Genomic DNA, 19334 nt, shown 5'->3' with positions numbered 1-19334 from the left:
TCTGAACATCAACCTTCTTTCTTTTACCTGGTAGTGGAGGCTTACCATCAGTGTATCAGTCATGTGATCTCTTGGAACGTCCCCAACCTCCCCTTCCACTGAAGGTCAGAACTCTTGTCATTCGATTCTTTTAAATGTCCTGATGCTTAAGTGCCTAGTGATTGAATAAATTTAAATGGTACATGTTTTCTAACACTTGCTATAGAGATGATTGGAGTTTATCAGCTATTTGTGATTTTTAACTAAATCTCTGCAAGTCTGGCTGAGGACAGAGAGACCCTTTGAAAGGCAGGTTTGGAGGGGTCTTGAACAGCAAGCAGAGGTGGACAGAGCTACTTTGACTGCTAAAATTAGATTAAAAAAAAAAAAAAAACCCAAACCAAACATATCTGATGGCAAACATGACATGACAAAGATTTGTTTCTGTTGGAATAGAACTTGCTTGTTTTTAAAGTATCCAGGTCGACCCTGTGGTCTTTCATCAACAAGGCGAAGGCAACAGTCACTTCCGCTGTTCCTTCCCTGGTGAATCTGACAAGAGGTGGCCTGGAAACTACTTAGGTCTTGTTCTTTCTTTTGTTATAGATTTATGATCATGCATGCTGTGCTTAGTGTATTTTGGACTGGAAATAATGTAAAGGTGGTGTGTTCTTCAAGCCTGAGCAGCGATAAGTTCTATCCTTCTAGGTTGAGGACTTTGCATACCTGACATACAGGTGAAGTAGAATTTCCTTTTCCCACTTTCAACGCCCTCTTTCTTGGTCCAAGCTTGACTCTCCTGAAGACTGTTTTGTTTCCTGTGACTTTTATCCTTGGTACCTCTGGTATAAGAAGAAAGTTTCTCTCTGCTTTACAGTAGCATATAGGAAAGTCAAAGAACATGGATCACTGAGGAACTGCAGAGAACCAGGACGGATGTGTTGTAATTTTATACTTACTTGTTCGATTTCTTTCTTATTCTGGACAACATGCAAGCCCCTAAGTAAGTTTATGCTTTGGGAAATGCATACACTTTCAATGACTCAAGCACTTAAAACTGTGTTTGTTCACTGGGGCAAGCAATCATCCCAAGTGTACCGAATCCCTCCTGCATTCTCACATTCCTGCCACGGCTCATGAGAGGGGACCGGCAAGAGCTCTCAGCTGGATCCACACACCTGGCTTGGATTCTTGAGCCTTCACACGTTCGTTATGGAACTTTGTTCCAACCTCTCCGAGGCCACTATGTTCTTAGCTAAACAGTGGAGACAGTACTACCTGCTTGAGGTATTTCACACAGCAGTTATGGAAATCTATGGGATAATGTTTGTCCAAGGGCTTAGTGTGCTTAATTGATTGGGTGTAACTATTATCATTATACAAAAAATACTAATGAAAAAGACATTTATAAATGGAATAACCAGCAAGGCATGGTTCTAACCCTTACAGGCTGTTATTGAAAAGACGGAATTCCATGTTTGGATTGTCAGAAAGATCGCACTAGTGGTAAAGAATTAGCCTGCCAATGTAGGAGACAGAAGAGAAGCGGATTTGATCCCTGAGTCAGGAAGATCCTGTGGAGGAGGGCATGGCAGTCCGATCCAGTATTCTTGCCTGGAGAATCCCATGGACAGGAGCCTGAAGGGCTACAGTTCATAGGGTTTCAAAGAGTCGGACATGTCTGGAGTGACTTAGCACACACGCACGCAAAAGAGCGGGAAAGGTGTAACCTTGAAAAAGGAAAGGTGTGGCAATGTAGATGACGATGAGAAAGAAGCAAAGGGACTACAGCTTGAGCATACTTTTATGCTTAATCTGTGTGAGCTGTTTTTACAACTGTGACATTTCTCCTCCTTCCATAGTATCCTTGCATACAATGTATGTATGTATATATATATATATCCACACACACACATGGGATTATGCACAATATATTGTTATGGTATACCAACAATATTATAAGAGAAAGAGAGGAAGACATGTATATGATATATAACCTTTCTATCATACTTTGAGAAAGTAATGTTTTATTTCACTGGGTGTATAGAGACATGATTTGACTTAAGCTATAAATATTTATAACGATGAGATCTTTAAGAATAGAGTTTTGCTAAGTACATTTCCCATTGTCTCCTGAGAGCTGAAAGGGCTGAGAAATGTGTTTTAAGACAAGAGTACATCATCCTGTCAATACTACTGATTATTTTACCAACTCAACTCTTAGATACATGGCCAACACCCAAAACAGGAGAGAAAAAAAAAGTGACAGTGGCTGACAGATATAAAATATCCTTTCTAACTTCAGAACTTGGGATTTTAAAAATATTTATAATTTACAAGAATAAACAATGAAGTAATGGTCCATTGGGTTCTCTGTGGCCAATTTGGACTTAAAACAGTGGTGGGTCACTCTCAAATATCTAAAGTTCAAATTCACTTTGGATCATGACCAAGACATTCAAATAGATAGATGAAGTTTTTTAAACCTCTGGAGATTGGAAATGTGAGCTGGAAATTTCATGTGCCTTCATGGTATTTTTGATTCTTCTGGTTTGAGCAGCAATGAGAAATGAAGTTTAAGTTAAATGTTTTAGATTATTAAAAATTAAATGGATGGTGTCCAAATAAGAACTTTAAAGTATAAATACTCATTGAACATGCCTACCTTCTAAAGTTCACAATCATTTTTATAAAGCAGTCTTCAGGATCTGTGTTAATATATAATTGATTCATTCTTTCAGATAGTGAGTAGAAGGAGAAATTACACTGCTGACTGAGTACTCTCTCCATAACATTGTTCAACTGATCTTCCAATTTTAGAAGTGATTTGAAAAGCACCTTCACTGTCTTATTTTTTTCTTTCTGGATATAAAAACAAGAATCACACTTTTCCCAGTTCTTTATAGTTATTTAAAGTACTGAGTTCTATTGGGAGGGAAATCACACCTCAGTTGGGTTAGGTACCTTAAGGCTGGGTCTCCACAACTGGAAATGAAATGGAGCAAGACTGAAAATATAGTGAGTCTGATTTTCTGGAAAATGTGGGTGTCCTCTCATCAGGGCAAAACAGGGGTGGCACTGCTAGGCTCATGCTATTTGTCTTGGTGGTAAAGATGAAGTGTGGCAAGTCAAATCAACTGAAATTTGGGGGATCAATATGAATTAGCTGAAATTGATAAAATGTACATATTCAGCATCATGTAGATCACAGAAAGAAAATTTAATTGGTTCACAAGAACAGAAAGTCTGATCAGTTCCAAAAGGTATATTAAGACGTTCTCCTCTGGGCTTTCACATGTCCTGAGTTTGAAAACATGTGCCATAAACTTGGAGTTGATTTCTCTTTCCATGGCATTGTAGTTTAATTTAAAGTAGAAGTTCAGAAAATAGGATGTATCCAGCCCTTCAACCAATAAACAGGAAGAGCAGTTTGCAATACTCTTTTTTTGCAGCTGCTCCTTGAACATAGTAGGTGATCAGCAGTAAATGCTCATTGAATTTAATCTCTTTCTTTGGGGCAACATAATTCAGGCTCAAAAAGCAGGCCTTAAATGAAAATGCCAACGTGAAATCACATAGTTAGATTGTTTTTGTGTCCCTCTACCTTATCCCATCCCCAATTCAAGTACCTGAACACAAGAATCGAGGGCAGATTGGAAATCTTCACTGAGTAAAAGGAAGGATTTATTCTCCTAACCCTGAGAACACAAAGCAAACCTCGGTTCTAAACCCGCCATACCCTAGCTGCCGGTTTTAGAGTGCCCTATGTATATGGCTACTCAGCCAACCTTGCAGGGGGTTCAGGGAGGTACATGATGCTTAAGGTGCTAGAGATGGCACAGCCTGCACAGTGTTCCCTGGATTCAAGGATGGGTATCAGGTGTGTCGGTATCGCTCAGTTCAGTTCAGTTCAGTTCAGTCGCTCAGTCGTGTCCGACTCTTTGCGACCCCATGAATCGCAGCACGCCAGGCCTCCCTGTGCATCACCAGCCCCCAGAGTTCACTCAGACTCACGTCCATCGAGTCAGTGATGCCATCCAGCCATTTCATCCTCTGTCGTCCCCTTCTCCTCCTGCCCCCAATCCCTCCCAGCATCAGAGTCTTTTCCAATGAGTCAGTTCTTTGCATGAGGTGGCCAAAGTACTGGAGTTTCAGCTTTAGCATCATTCTTTCCAAAGAAATCCCAGAGCTGATCACACATACTTGTAAATCTTCATGTTCTCTAACTGCAAATTCACTATCTTGGGATCTCTCTAGCAGAACCCAGGAGTCTGTATGGAGCAGGCATGACCCAGGCAGACAAGCATGGTGACGATAGAGTTTCTGACATGTATATGATTCATTTCAGAAACCTCCTAAGATTTTTAACTGAGATATGAACTTAGCATTCTGGAAATAGTATATTTTTGGAATCTGCCTAGAGAAGTCCGAGAATAAGCATTTCATATGTTTTATGAGAGGCTCGTTGGGACCAGAAGTGTGACAACATATTATAAATTGCATTATCGATGTAAACATGTAAATACATGCTTGTGTATGATGATACATGCATATGGGTGACTATATATAAGTATAGTCTGATCAATGTCATGTGTATTTATTTGTTGCCTTTTTTGGTGGCACCACTAAGCTTGTGGGGATCTTAGGGGTTTACTGTCCATAGGGTTGCAAAGAGTCTGACATGACTGAGCATAGGACAGCAGAAACACAGCAGTGAAAATATCAAGTCTTAACCACTGGACCTCCAGGGAATTCCCTACATCATGTGTATCTTATACACAGCCAAGTATGTTTCAAGTTGCCATTAACTGAAAGGGGTAAAAAATAAGCTCTAAGTTATTCAACATATGAGATCAACTTCATATTCTGAAATTAATAGGCTACTGAAAGTGAAAGTCACTCAGTCATGTCCAACTCTTTGTGACCGCATGGACTATACAGTCCATGGAATTCTCCAGGCCAGAATACTAGAGTGGCTAGCCTTTCCCTTCTCCAGGAGATCTTCCCAACCTAGGGATCAAACTCAGGTCTCCTATATTGCAGGTGGATTCTTTACCTGTTGAGCCACAAGGGAAGCCCTAATAAGGGTATTGCATTAACAGTTTTTGTAAAGTATAATTACATTACCCCAAACTTTTAGTATTATCTTACTTGAGATGGGTATGTGTGTTCTACTGTGTGTTTCTAGTTTCTTTCTTTCTTTTGTAAAATCCTCATTGTTGTTGGTGTTTTGTTTGTTTTTCCCCAACATATAATATGGGTGAAATCTTTGGTTAAGGCCAATTAATACAATGGAGATCAACATTCACTATTTACATTTAAAATATTTTTATTCCATATGTGACTTAAAAGTCCCTCAGACTGCAAGGAGATCAAACCAGTCAATCCTACAGGAAATCAGTCCTGAATATTCATTGGAAGGACTGATGCTGAAGCTGAAACTCCAATACGTTGGCCACTTGATATGAAGAACTGACTCATTGGAAAAGACCCTGATGATGGGAAAGATTGAAGGCAGGAGGAGAAGGGGACGACAGAGGATGAGATGGTTGGATGGTATCACTGACTCGATGGACATGAGTCTGAGCAAGCTCCAGGAGTTGGTGATGGACATGAAGGCCTGGTATGCTGCAGTCCATGAGGTTTCGATGAGTCGGACCCAACTGAGCGACTGAACTGAACTGATAGGTTAGGAAAGCACCACTTACTCTTTTTAAACCTCTAAGTTGGCATTTCACTCTATGTTTTGTCTAGTCTGTAATCAGCAGAATTCTGGAGAGTTTTCTGTTTTGTTTCGTTTGTTTTCCATTTCCATTATATGCTCATAGTCATTTGAGGAGGCTTGGTGCACCCCCAGGAGAAGTTGTGATTCACGTCACACCCATGGCACCATTTGCAACAACAGACAAAATCATGAATACGGAGAGGTTTGAACTTCTAATGTAACTGCTGGGTTTTTCTTCTTACCCTTGAACTCTTCATCTTGGCATTTTTGTTCCCCAAGTCCTTGAGTACTAACGTATACAGGAGAGCTTTGGAAAGCGGTCCCTCTCTGCCCTGCTGGAAGATTCTTCCACCCTGGAGGAGACGCCTCATGGTGGCTCCTTCTGAGTCCTGCTGTGATCTCCAAGGCTCACCACAGCCTGACTTCTCACAGAAAACAGGAAAGTTTGATATGAAGTCTTATCAAATGCTTTTCTTGGATGGGGTACAGAATGATGTGTGTGTCCTGGCCAAGCATGCTATAATATCTTTAGGGAACTTTCACAAGTTCGTTAGGTAAGCTTTCCCCCATAAATCTAGCAGCTGGCCTTGAAAGACTGTCAGTTTTTTCAAGGTGCTCTTTAGCTAAAGCACACTGCAAACATGCCCAGTATTTCCTTACACACCTGATTTCTTTTCAGAGTCCATGAACTCAGCACTGTGAAGCCATATTTGAAAAATAATTTAATGTCACCATTCAGTTGGCTGTCAGTTACAAGACATGAAATTCTTCTGGGGCATCTTGGGACACACTTGCTTTCATTCCTTATTAAAAGGCATTATGGGTAGTTGAAAAACTGAGCTTTGGGGGAAAAAAGGCTGTTCTGGGGCTTAATTCTGACTTTGGAGAACTTATTTAATTCTTGCAACTCAGCTTTTCTCATAAATACAGTGCTTTATACTATATTTGGCATAGCTGTAGTATCATTGGGATGACTAAATTAAAAATATATATAAAGACCTGAGCATATAGTAGGTCTTTCAAAAATGTAAAATACAAATGTCTTAAATACATATTTTAAGAGTTTTTAAAATAAGAAATCTTCTTACATATTTTTATAACTACTTTCCTTCTCTCAGCATGAGACACTGGGAAATTTCTCTAAAGTATGAAAAACCTCTTCTCTTCTGCTGCCATCAAGTCTGAAGTGATGGAAAGCTTTGCATTAAGAAGAGCAGCGCCAAGTTCTCAGGTTGACAACGGTTTCTACCAATTAGACCTGAAAAGGATACAACTGACTTAAAGGTGACTCTCACTTAAAATAATTAATCACTGCCTATTTGAAAAGTGGATATCATGGCCAATTTTTATTTATTTTATTTTACACATCACTCCCTTCTTTCCAGAAATTTTTTAGGATACTAAAAATAGTCTTACCCTAAACCAAACCAAACTGGCCTTCTGATTTTTTCATTACACTCGACAGTGTTCTCACTGCTCTAAATCTCTGACTAGCATGCCAGAAAGTTATAGAGAATGTGTTTTGTTTATTTGAACTAAGCCAATGACCTTTTCAAGCATTCTCATCATGAACTGCATATTACATAGAGTACCTTCTGTGCATGATGAACAAATAGGATCAAATTCTGGGGCCTTATGGGATAAAACTACATTTCCCCTTAGGTCGTCAACTTTTAAACGAGATGTTCTGCAGAACGGACAACGTTGACATGACATTATGGAGACACATCATGACGGGAGAGCACTTTGTCACAATGGTGATGTGTGAACTTCAGAAGAGTTGGATCCCAAGTTTGAACACGCTGCCAAGAATGTGGCTTCCTTTTTAGAGTATCCAGATGTCTCATGTCTGTAGAAATGGGCTTTTCAAATTGTTTATTTGTTGGTTTATATCAGGACAAGAAAGAGTACATTGCCTTCTTGAATCTAATTCAAGTTACTTCCAGAGTCTGAGAAACATGCCATACCTTCAGACACTTATTTTTATCTGCTCTGTAGCTGACTTTTATTGACTGGATCAAAGCTAGACTTATTTTAAAAGAATAAGCAAAAATAAAACCAGAAATCTCCTTATGTTAAGCCAAGTCAAAGGTTTAAGGTCGTTTCACAAAAACATTAGGGGATGAAATAGAAGAGGGGATATCATCTGAAGCTTTTATAACCTTGATGCTTCACCATAAGCACCAAAGGAAATCAAACAGAATCTTCGTGGATTTTCTCCATCGTGTGCATATGTTGGTTCTGCCTCAGGGATCTGTAGACAACTGTATTCGTATGCAGATTCCACCAATGACCATCAGTAATGGCAATGGAATTTCCAAGGTACAAAGTTTTCATTTGATTCATTTTTACTGTCATTTGTCTAAAACATATCAGCACCATGAGTTTAGATATTATCAGAAAATCATGAATCATTTTTCTCAACTACATAATTTAACCAGCCCCAGGTCTTAAAATAGGGACGCCCGATGGTTCAATTTGGAAATTCGTGGAAACTCATGGTTTGTTCCCTGCTGAGCCCACAGTGCACAGAACTCAGGGCTCAAAATGGTTGCAGCTTTCATATTTATTGAATAAATGAGTGAATGGTTAACACCAATGTTATTAATTGCCTACAATTAGTAAAGAGTCTGGTACTTTAAACTTTCAGGAGTGAGGACGGACCCGTCTCTGATATGACCCCTGGGTGATATGATGAATTGCTAACTTTCATATTGGGATTTCATATATTCATTGTGAATGGATTTCCACATATCATAAGCAGTTATGATTTTCATAATTTTGGTTGACCAATCTGAAGCTCTATTCATCTTTGTAAAAGAGCCATCAAGCCTAAGAAATTATAGAAACCTTAATGAAGCCATGTAATCTCATAACACCTTCCAGAAAAAAAAATAGCAATAGGTCACAGGTTACCTTACAGGTAGCTTTCCCTGGTAGTTCACACAGTAAAGAATCCACCTGCAGTACAGGAAACCTGGGTTTGATTCCTGGGTTGGAAAGATCCCCTGGAGAAGGGAATGGCTACCCACTCCAGTATTTGTGCCTGGAGAATCCCATGGAGATGGAGCCTGGCAAGCAATATTCCAGGGGTTGAAAAGACTAGGACACGACTGAGCAACTAACACACATTACCTTAAAGGCACTCTCTTTACATCTAGAAATAGAGCAGCGATTGTGTACCAGCTCAAGAAACTTATTTGAAAACTTGAAACAAAACGTAAGAATCTTTGAATGCAAGCTTGCACTGAAGTCTAACATCAAATTACATTTTTAGGTTCGTTTTTTTTTGATCAGTGATATAGTTAAAAATATGCACTTTCCCAGAAAAAAATAATTTAGAAACATCCTAATATATGCTTAGGTAATTGATAAAGAATCTTAGCAAAAACTAGGAGAGATCATGATTGTCGCATCAGCCCATCTTTCTACTTTGTACAATATTTATGCCAAAAGAGAGGAAAAAAATATGGTAACCACCTTGTGCATGTTAGTATGGTATAAGCAATGGACACATCCTGGGGAGGGAGGAAAATATATCTACAGAATATCTGTGTGGTACCTGACTGAGTGTCACCTTATTTCATTCTCTCAACAATGCTATGTAAGTGTTAAGTGGTGTGCACTCTTTTTATTTTTATATGTGTGAGTCAGCCACTTCCCTGTGAAGATTAAATGAGATAATGCATGTAAAAGTGTTATCTAAACTGCAAGTTGCCATGTCACTATTAGATATTGTCAGAGCCCAGGAATTTATAAGAAATCTCCGGTTCTTATAGATCGGAAGACTCAGTGAGCTGGCAGCAGCGGGCTGCCTGCCCTTCCTATTAGGAGATGACTTGGGGAGAGGGGGCAGTAAAGAGCTAATTAGTGGAAAATTTGTTTATTCTTGGTGGATTTCATTTTCCTATCTAGGGCTTACTAATGAATAATAAGCCTTCTTCTTCTTCTTCTTCTTTTTTTTTTTTTTTTGGCTTTCTGGCTTATCAAGTCCTGTGAGTCAAGACTGGGGCTGAATCTGGTAGCAGAGCAGAAGAAAAAGCCATACCCCTGCAAAGGGATGTTGTAACTGAGAAAGAAAAATGAGGATTCTGGCAGAAGAAGCAGTTTCTAAAGCTTGAAATGAACTGAAAACTTTGCCTAAACTCTGACTCTGGGCCCAGTCACTATCAGTATTAACAGCAGAATATTTCTGCAGCTTCTCCAGGAATAGAAGAAGGCAGGACAGTAACAGGAGGGGGTAGGGTGAGTTGCTGTGCTTCATGAACAAATCAGGGTCTGGTGGTCCAGGACTGGATACACCATGGAGGTGGTTAGGCAAAGGTTAGCTGGGATTTAAGAAAAGGGTCCATTGCTTTAAAGGCCAAGAAAGTCATTTGTGTTTTGCTGCTAGCTGCTTAGTCATGTCCGACTCTTTGCAATCCCATGAACTAGATAGCCCACCAGGCTCCTCTGTCCATGGGATTCTCCAGGTAAGATTACTGGAGTGGGTTGCCATTCCCTTCTCCGGGGGATCTTCCTGATGCAGGTATTGAACCCAGGTGTTCTGCATTGCAGGCAACTTATGCCTTAATTATACAGTGTAGGTCCCCAGAGAAGGGTGTGTAGGTTGGTAAGACTATGATGTCTTCTGTCAGCTGCCTGGAGAGGAAGGCAGTGATCTTCGAAGCATGGAAAACTGAGTTCAGGTGGTAATGAAAGTAGACAATTCTTTTGGGTTTTACATTGTTCAGCAGAGCAAAAGTTGTACTCGAATACAGCCATCCAAAGATGTAAAGTACTGCTCTCAATCTTGTAGAAATGTGAAGAAGCCCTGAACTTTTCTAAATCAAATGTCCATGCCTATCCCAACTGTACACCAATAGAAACCAACCAATCTTTCAGTGAGTAGGACTTGGACAACTATGGATTTGCTTGTTTGTTTTAAACTTTCCCAAGTGATTTTAATTGTAATCAGGCTTAAGAACCATTGACTTAAGAGTCTCAAGAGAAAAACTTGCAAGGAGATGCTATTCTATTCAAAACACCTTTCCCATTCTTACTCGACTGACAGTTATCCAAGAGGATGTATCAAATGGTAATTTTTAGGAGGGAATTATTCTGGCAGGTAGAAACATACCGTCTTCTTGGGCCTTATAAAGTCACCACTTGCTTCCTAAGGTTCGTGGTCTGTTCCACATTAAGAACGAGGAGGTAGTGGTTTAAGAACCCAGTATGGTCTGTTTCATGGGCACATGCTGTTGAGTTTTATTTCTTTGATTATACAAAGATGGTCTTCTCCCCTCTCCTGATAACTGTCAATTCCCAGACTTAAGTGGCTGCCTCCTTTTGAAATTAACCTGCCAACCTTTCTCACTGATGGCTACAGATGGCTACTGACATTGCATAAGCTGCATTGATGTTCCTTCTTTGAATCCACAGGTTGTAAATATTTTCTGCTGGATTTAGGTTATATTGGAATGCTGGACACAAAATTTCAATAGTGTTGGTGGACACAGTAACTAGTGTTGAAAGTGGATACTGGACAGTTACAAAGGGATCAAGAATCTAGAAGATATTCAGATATTTGAAGGTAATTAGGACAAGGGAGCCATGTAATGATGACTTGGGAAGATTCCTGTTGCTATCTTTTCATTTTCTTTGTGTTCTGTGCTAGGAATTCTAACCTCTCCCCAGTTTCAAAAGTTAGGAGAGACACCAGTCAAAGCAGAATTGGCCAGAGCCTGGCGTTCTGACAGAGTACCAGATGCTGATCTGGGGAAGAAACACACCTCTAAAAAGTTTAGACCTCTAGAAAGGCCCAGGAGTATTTGACTGGAGCCTGTCAAAGCAGGAAGGCACAGTAGGGCTTCATGAAGGTCTTGCATTGGGTGTGGAGAAATGTCTAAGACAGAGAGCAAACAGCATCTGGTAAGCACAGCAAAGCCAATGGGATCCCTAGTCGGGAGCACAAGAGTTATGAAAAAGCTTGCCAGACTCCAGGAGAATTTATTCTATGGCATACCAAGTGGGCGTACCATGAAGTGAGAAAGGCAATGAGTTGAAATTGGACTCCTAGGCAGGAGGAAGTACATTGAAGAGACTGACAGTTCAAGGCTTGTCCTGTGCAAGAGGCCTGGAGTCTGGCCTCTAGAAATGGGGAATAGATTTTGTCCGGCAGCCAAGGGGACCTCATGTTGGCTAATGAACTTCTTGTCTATGGCTCCCTGAATTCCCCCAGCCCAGGGTAATGGGATAATTTCCAGAGTCATCTCAGGCCTGGCTGGACCTGTAGGTTGGGGTTAAGTGGTTCCAGCTTCTAAGGTTAGAAAGATATAGAGGCAGGAAACCAAGGGGATCCTCACCATGGGTATTTTTTTTTTTAACTCAATTCTTCTTTCCTCCCCCAACTACAGTTTAGTGAAGTGGGCATATTCTAAGAGTATGTTCAGAGGAAGAAGACTGACAACTATTCAAGTCAAAGAGGGGCTACCGCACTGTGGCCAAAACATTTACTGCTCGAAGCAGTCAAATGCATTTCTTGTTCTTTTATGTTCCAGAGTATCTGATACTATGTGGGACACACATATACTTTAAGTGCATATTGACACATACCAGAAAGACATAGCTATAGAAGAGGTATGTGTGTGTGTTTAGTTACTCAGTTGTGTCCAACTCTTTGCCACCCCATGGACTATAGCCCACCAGGCTCTTCTGTCGGTGGAATTCTCCAGGCGAGAGTACTGGAATGGGTAGTCATTCCCTTCTCCAGGGGATCTTCCCAGCCCAGGGATCAAACCCAGGTCTCCCACATTGCAGGAAGATTCTTTACTGTTTGAGCCATTAGGGAAGCCCATAAAAGAGGTATAATACTGATAAAATATGGTATTTCCCAAACCACTACTATCCCATCCCAATTTATTTTCAAGTGTGCCCTTATCTAAAATGTCTTATTTTTATTTAAGTCGTTGCAAAACCTCATTCTTATCTTCTCACTTTAAAATACAAAATCTTAAATACTTGGAAGATATATTGCTACCATATAATTCACAGGCACACACACACACAACAATAAAAGAACCAACATATTGCTGAGTTAGCAACTAAATAAACAGCTAAGTACACCCCTTTTGTATCATTAAGTAGCGTGCATTCTTAAAGTGATAATGGAACTAAATTTGGAGAGAACAGACTGGTAGGTTTCAATTTATTTGTTTCACAATCACAGCCTCAAACTGAAGGGAAAATTACGCGGCAGTTTGATAAATAAAGCCCTATACATTCACAAACAAAATGCAAAATGCAAACTTCTAGAACTTCAAATAATCAAGGATCTTAGATTAATTCCATCAGTGGTGGAGAGTTTTTTGTTGTTGGGAATTTGCTGGAGAATTTAGTATGAAAGCATTCTAACTAGTGTCTGATTATATCAGTGTCTCCATTTCCTCTTAGAACACACATCTGTTGTTGTGGGGGCTTTTCGGAGGGGAGAGTGTGGTTGTGGTTATTATGGAAATACGGCAAAACCAAATATTTTAAAGCAGATGAGAAGAAATCCACAGACAGTTGGCTCACAAATGTTGCAGGCTTTCCGCACCTAGGCATAAAGCAAGCAGCGGTAACAGCAGCGTTCCTGGTGGCCCCTGTTTTATCTGTGTCCAACACTGGACTGCTCTTGTTAGTTAACTGACTGGAGATTGTTTCCCCCTTTATTCCCTCGCTCTCTTTTTTAATTGTTGTTACTCTGTTTTGCCTGAAAGCTGCAGTATCTCACTGTTCATTATTCCTGGTTCAGTCAAATCCTGTCCAAAATTAACCCACGGCGTGCTGGAGTTATTCCCTCGCTCTGCTTCTTCCTACACAAAACACAGCACATGGACCTTGCTGTTGCTCTTAAAAAATTTACAGATCCTATAGAAGTAACTTTTAATGAGCTCAATGCTGATTTTACCCGCCTGTGTTTCATATTTAAAATTCCTAACATTTAATATTTAAGTTTCCAATTATTGACAAATTGTTTTAAGTCCCATCACACTTAAATCCTCTCTCTCTCTCTCTCTCATACAGACCTAGTTCTAAAGAATCCGTTTTAACTTTAGCTCCACGTTTTCTATTTTATTCGTATTTTCTACTCTTTAAAAGAGTCTTCTGAGACTTCAAATTCAAACTGTAAGACAGGAAAAAAAAAAAAAGTCAGCATCAATGAGAGAGGGGAACTAGTTTCTTCTCCCAGCATCAGATTCCAGAGTATTCCATCTGAATTAAGTGCAGCCATCAGAAGAACCATAGAAATGGGAAGGTTGCTGTTATAAATTAATGATTATTTGCTGTGCATGTTAGAATGGCTGTTTGTTCCACATTTTATTGTGATGTTTTATTCGTATGCAGTGCAACAGTAATTGGGTCTTAAACATGATAAAGTATCTTAAAGCTGCATTGGTAGCTGAGCTGCCTACAGCAGGTTTTTAACTCTAGTTAAAGAAGGTTAATCAAAGCTAATGAATCTGTTTTATCCAATGCCACAAGTGTATCCAAAAAATATGCAGGAGGTGACTAAAATCCGGATTGTTCAGTTGGAAATGCAAATGCATTTTCAGCATAGTAATGTTGTAAGCATTTTTGATGTTCCTGGATGGATGGCCCATACCTGCAAACCCAATACTTTTCTTAACTTTCTGCTGCTCACTCTTCTGCCAGAGAAAAATACATATATACGTATATGAGCCTTATGAATATACAAGGGTAGAAATGCAATCCCACATAGAGCCTTCGGTGTGAGAATATCAAGAGACTGTTGCATTCAGAAGTTCAGAATAGCTCTGCTCTTTATGAAAGAATATGAGGAGCCCCTAATAAGGCTAATTCATTAGAACAAGTGTTTGTTATTAAAACACACCACGCAGGACCACAGGCATCCAAGCCAGACAGTGTGGCAATTAAAGTTGCCTCCCTGCAAAACTCGGGCTGCCCACCAACTCTCGCCCACGAGTTCTGTTTTGTTTTCTTATTAGAAATGACATTGAAGAATGCAAGTTCATAATTTGTCAGGCAGCTGAAGACGGATCAGTCTCTGGCCATGACACTGTTGTGTCCCCTTTCAGTCAGAAGGTTTTAAAAATTCAAATTGTCTGCCTGTGTCCTTTTGCAAGGCTGGGGAATCCACCTTGCTATCTTGAACGCTGCCCCGTTGCACTGGGAAAAAAAAAAAAAAAACGCACAAAAAAACCTCACAGCTAGAAATCATCCTCTAAATGTCTAAATTCACAGTGGTGGAGAGTTTTTCATCTTAATCCCAGCATTTACAGAAAACACACAGACACACACACCCTCAGTCTGCACGGACACCTTTCCCCCCTTGGCTACTAGTGGTGGTTTGGAATGAGATTCATAGCGACTCAGAGGGCTGCTGCTGGCCTGGAAAAACCCCCTGCCTATGAGACAGAAAGGAGGGGGCGGGGGCATATTGTAGCTTTCCACCCAGCTCTCTTTTTAAACCTAAATAATATTTGTACTTTAGGGGGAAGGGTGTGAAAACGGGATGGACCAAGGAAGCAAAGGCAGGACCCAAGACTACAGGGATGGAGGAGAAAAAAAAAAAGCCCGAGGACTGAATCTAGCCTTGGCCCATGGAAAGCCTCCATCACAGGTTTCAAAAGCATATTTTTTCAGTTTCACCAGCCACAACCCCCTCGATGAAAACTAGTTGCGAAATTCAGTGCCTGTTAGGCCTCAGCTAATTAGAAAAAATGGGCTTTTTTTTTTTTTTTCTTTTCCTTTCTTTCTTTAGCACCTTTTCTTTCAAGCATTTAGTCTCAGGAGGGGAATCCAGGCTTTTGGCCGGGCTGTTTTGAAAACACGCCTTTGAATGCCTCTCCCTAATTCACGCCTTTTGTTTTTCGGCTTTTGTGTTTGCCAGTTTGACCATATAACATTATACATCTGGTGTATAGCTTGTTGGGGCTTTTTTCTCCCAGGGATCCTATGCATTCCCTATAGGATCCTCCCGGGCTTCAATTTGAGCGATCTTGTAACAGAAAGGGGTAAAGGAGCGCAAGGAGGCTGGGGGCAGGCAGAGAGAGAAATGAGCGAAACCTAAAAAAAAAAAAAAAAAAAAAGTTGAAAAGAATTCTTTTGCTCTGGTCTTTTCTTCTCACTGTTGCGACTGGACCCTGAGTCAGCCAGCGACAAGGCCTCGGTGGGAAAATTGACGGGGCCACAGAATAGATAACTCATTGGAATTCTGGCAACATATTCGTAAATAAAACAAAAGTGGAGAGGCGGGCTAGGGGGAGGGCGCGTGTTTCTGGGGAGGCGCGGGGCTGCGGGGGTCTGGGAGGACCCTTCCAGGGCTGGCTCCCTGACTCCCCTCTCGCAGGGGACATCTAAGATGGTCAAAGGAAAGGAATTCAGACTGTGTTGTCCAGGCTTGTTAGGCAGAGCTCTTGCAGCTGGACATGTTTATTATTGCAGCTATCAGGGTGCTCTTGCACACACACGTTCCAAGCCCCAGAGAGCTGAAATAATCCACCTTGTTTCTTCAGAGCGGGCAGGCAAGTTCTGTGCCTCCGAAGGGGTTTCTTTTTAAAAAGGAACATTCCTGTGCACAACTTTTTTTTTTTCTCCTCTTCAGGAGGAGATGTCCCCCAGATTCAGTTTGCATTTATCTTTTCCAGCCCCTACCTCTCAGGCACACTTTTGACAAAACAGCTTCGATGGGTTTTTCTGGGTGTGATGGTATTTGTGTATGTTTCCTAATGGTAGAAACTCTCAATCTTCTAGCTGATTTTGCTATTAATGTACATAGTGTGTAATCTTCTGGCGGATCCTGTCTCAGTCTCTCCACCTGCAAAATGGACACAGCAAAACACCAAAGTCAGAATTTATAGTTTCCTGTATACTTTGAGTTCCTTTTTATAATGGCTTTGTTTGATACATGTATTTCTCATATCATATATGAATAAACTCATCATAAAACCCATTATAAATAAATATTTCATGTCTTGATTTGGAATAAGATAAAACCTAGAATAAATAGGAAGACAGTATGTTTGCAGCCGGTGTTTGAAGCTAATACCAGCATTCTATTCTTTACTGCTGAACAATTTCAAAAGCAATACTAGGCATGAAAACAAAACAAACTCATTTCAGTGCAAAGCTTATGAGTTGTTTGTGTTTCCCTGAATTCAACGAGGGGGTGGGTGGGCAGGGAATTTATTTTAAATATAGAAGTGTGGAAAATATAACAGAGTCGGCAGAATATCTGGAAGGTTCTGCAGCTCACAGTGCAGAGTTTATTAAAGATGTGATGTAACTTGTGAATATAGTTTTCAAAAGTAGTCATGAAAAGACTGAAAGATCTTACAAAAAATGCTATTTTGGGCTTACATATTTGTAATTCAGATTACCAGCTGGTTAACCCTTTGATAAGAGTTTCTTTAGCTGGAAATCTGTATTCCTGTCTGTCCTTAATCAGTCTAGTCACCTGACCAATAATGCAGATCCAAGGGTAAACACAATTAAATTAGAAAGTATTTGGAGGAAAAGGTGAGATCTTTTTAAAAATATATGTATTTTTAACTAAGACACTTTGCTGTTTCAATCAAACACATAAATTATACAATAGGCTAATTGTCAAAAATCTGTTTTTTTTTTCCTAAACATCATTCAGATGGGTAGAAAAACGCCTGCTATTCAATATTGAAATATACTGTAATTCCTTGGGAAAAGTAACTTACCTTAAGGAACAATTTCACTTAACAGACAAGGACTATTTATTTACTCTGAGTTTCCTGCAAGGTTGTCTGTTTTTTGTTTTGGTTTAAAATGGTTTCAGAACATGGAGAAGTAAGACCATCCTCAACTGAAAGGAAAACAAAAAACAAGAATCACGGACTTTAAAATCCTTCAATGAATTCCTTAGCTTCAAAATGTAAAACTGTCCCAGCAAGAATGTCACAAAGTGTAAGCACAGAAGGATATGTATTTTACTGAAAACATTCTCTCCAGAACGTCCAAAGAATACACAAAGAATAAGCTGCTCTTATTTATATGACAATGTCTGTATTTATCATAGTTTCAAGTCTGCTTAACAGTCCGATACCATTTTCTAAAAGATGTCTTAGTTAGACTAAGACTCCTAACCCACCCACCTGCTCTTTTAGCTCACGAGTCTTGGTTTGAAGAAAAATGTCCTTTATGTTTCTGTGAAGACTGGCTTTATTTCTAATGAAGTGGGAGTTTAGAATTAGAGGTAAACCTGGTGCAGGTCGTCCAGCAGCAGCAGCAGCAAAGTAAAAATGACAAATAGCAGTTCCCCACTTAAGAAAATAACATTCTGTTGATTGACCAACAGCCTTTAAATTTTAGCTCTTAACAACTCTTACAGAAACAGGAACTGCCAATAACAAACCTGATTTCCAACGTCCCCAAGGTAATAATAATCCACTAATTTGACTACATCCCAGCTGGCCCTCTGTAACAGTTTCTCTCTGGTTTTTGAAGCAGAGAGGCCTTATCTTTGGAGGAAAAAAAAAAAAAAAAGAAAACACACGCACAGGGAGGGTGGGCAGTGAAGTTAAGGAGTGTGGAGAGAAAACACATGGAAATTTAATGTGAAAGTTTCTTGTTTCAATAAAGCTGTTAGGTTTGGCATGAAGACTGTTATCAGATGGTTCCTTTGACATTACTTGAGCCTTTCAGTAAGTAAGACAAGCCTGAAGGATTAGGTTGTCAACTTCAGCCTGTCATCTTTAGGACGGGGAAAAAAAAAAGTTTCTTTTTTCTTGCTCTTTTTTATGGTTGCATCTTCCTTCACCAGCTTTGGGGACTGCAGGAGAGGCATTTAAGGTGTAGAAGACAACTCCGACCCCACACTGATCACGGATGTTCTGCTTTTAAAGATGAGTGAGCCAGCCAAGCTGTAAGGCTAATCACTCTGGGTAAGTATGAATTTATCTAAAGAGGATTTCATGTGGAACCCCCTGAGCCGGCCGCCAAACGGATGACTGCACACTTGAAGAAAGTTAGTGGGCCTTCTCCCAATCAACTGTCAGGCCACATAAAAGGTTTGGAACGCGCTGACTTAAGCAAACGATATTTAGCCATCTAAGGAGACCAGAAGGCCCAAGATTTTGCTTTGTTGGAGCTGACAGGAAATATTGATACGTATCAAGTAACACTCCTGATGTAAAAGGGAAGATGTGATTCTTTTCGGCACTATCTCTATTTACAAAAGTGTCTTGTGCTTTGGGAAGAAGGTGGGGGAAGGGGAAATGCCAAAGCCAACACTTCACTTGGGACTTTGCCAGCTTTCCTGGGACCGCAATTTAGTGAAAATAGGAATCAAACTACATCAGCTTTTTTTTTTTTTTTGAAACAAAAGGTGTTGGAATTGGAATCTGCAGACTCTCTGAATGTCTAGCTGATGGGTGGACCTCGTCCATCACCCCAAATCTATCCCTTGAGTTGATTGACTTAGAAAGCCTGCCATGGATTATGTTTTGGTGTATAATATGCGAGTGTCTTCCAAATATCTGGCTCTCAGGCCTGAAAAGCAAATGCTCTGAACAGGTCCTAGGTATTGAAGTTCTATTTTCATGAGTAATAATGTTCAGGATCCAAATGATTCATCCCTTTCAGTATTTAAACCACA

The 19334-nt window shown here is 40.1% G+C and overlaps 1 long non-coding RNA gene across 2 annotated transcripts; it reads right to left on the bottom strand.

The window, feature by feature from the left end:
• Positions 1-12672: 12672 nt before the first annotated feature.
• Positions 12673-18660, bottom strand: LOC139178164 (uncharacterized). Of its 2 annotated transcripts, none has more exons than XR_011562550.1 (3): positions 17833-18660; positions 17419-17543; positions 12673-16526 (listed from the first exon to the last, which is right to left on the bottom strand). It is a non-coding gene; the product is annotated as an uncharacterized lncRNA (long non-coding RNA). The 2 variants fall into 2 exon arrangements; XR_011562549.1 differs by having other exon boundaries at positions 18093-18657.
• Between the last annotated feature and the right edge of the window lie 674 nt (positions 18661-19334).

The sequence above is a fragment of the Bos indicus genome, chromosome 21, assembly GCF_029378745.1.
Source record: "Bos indicus isolate NIAB-ARS_2022 breed Sahiwal x Tharparkar chromosome 21, NIAB-ARS_B.indTharparkar_mat_pri_1.0, whole genome shotgun sequence".
NCBI classification, from domain to species: Eukaryota; Metazoa; Chordata; class Mammalia; order Artiodactyla; family Bovidae; genus Bos; species Bos indicus.
This window is presented reverse-complemented; position numbering and strand designations above follow the sequence as displayed.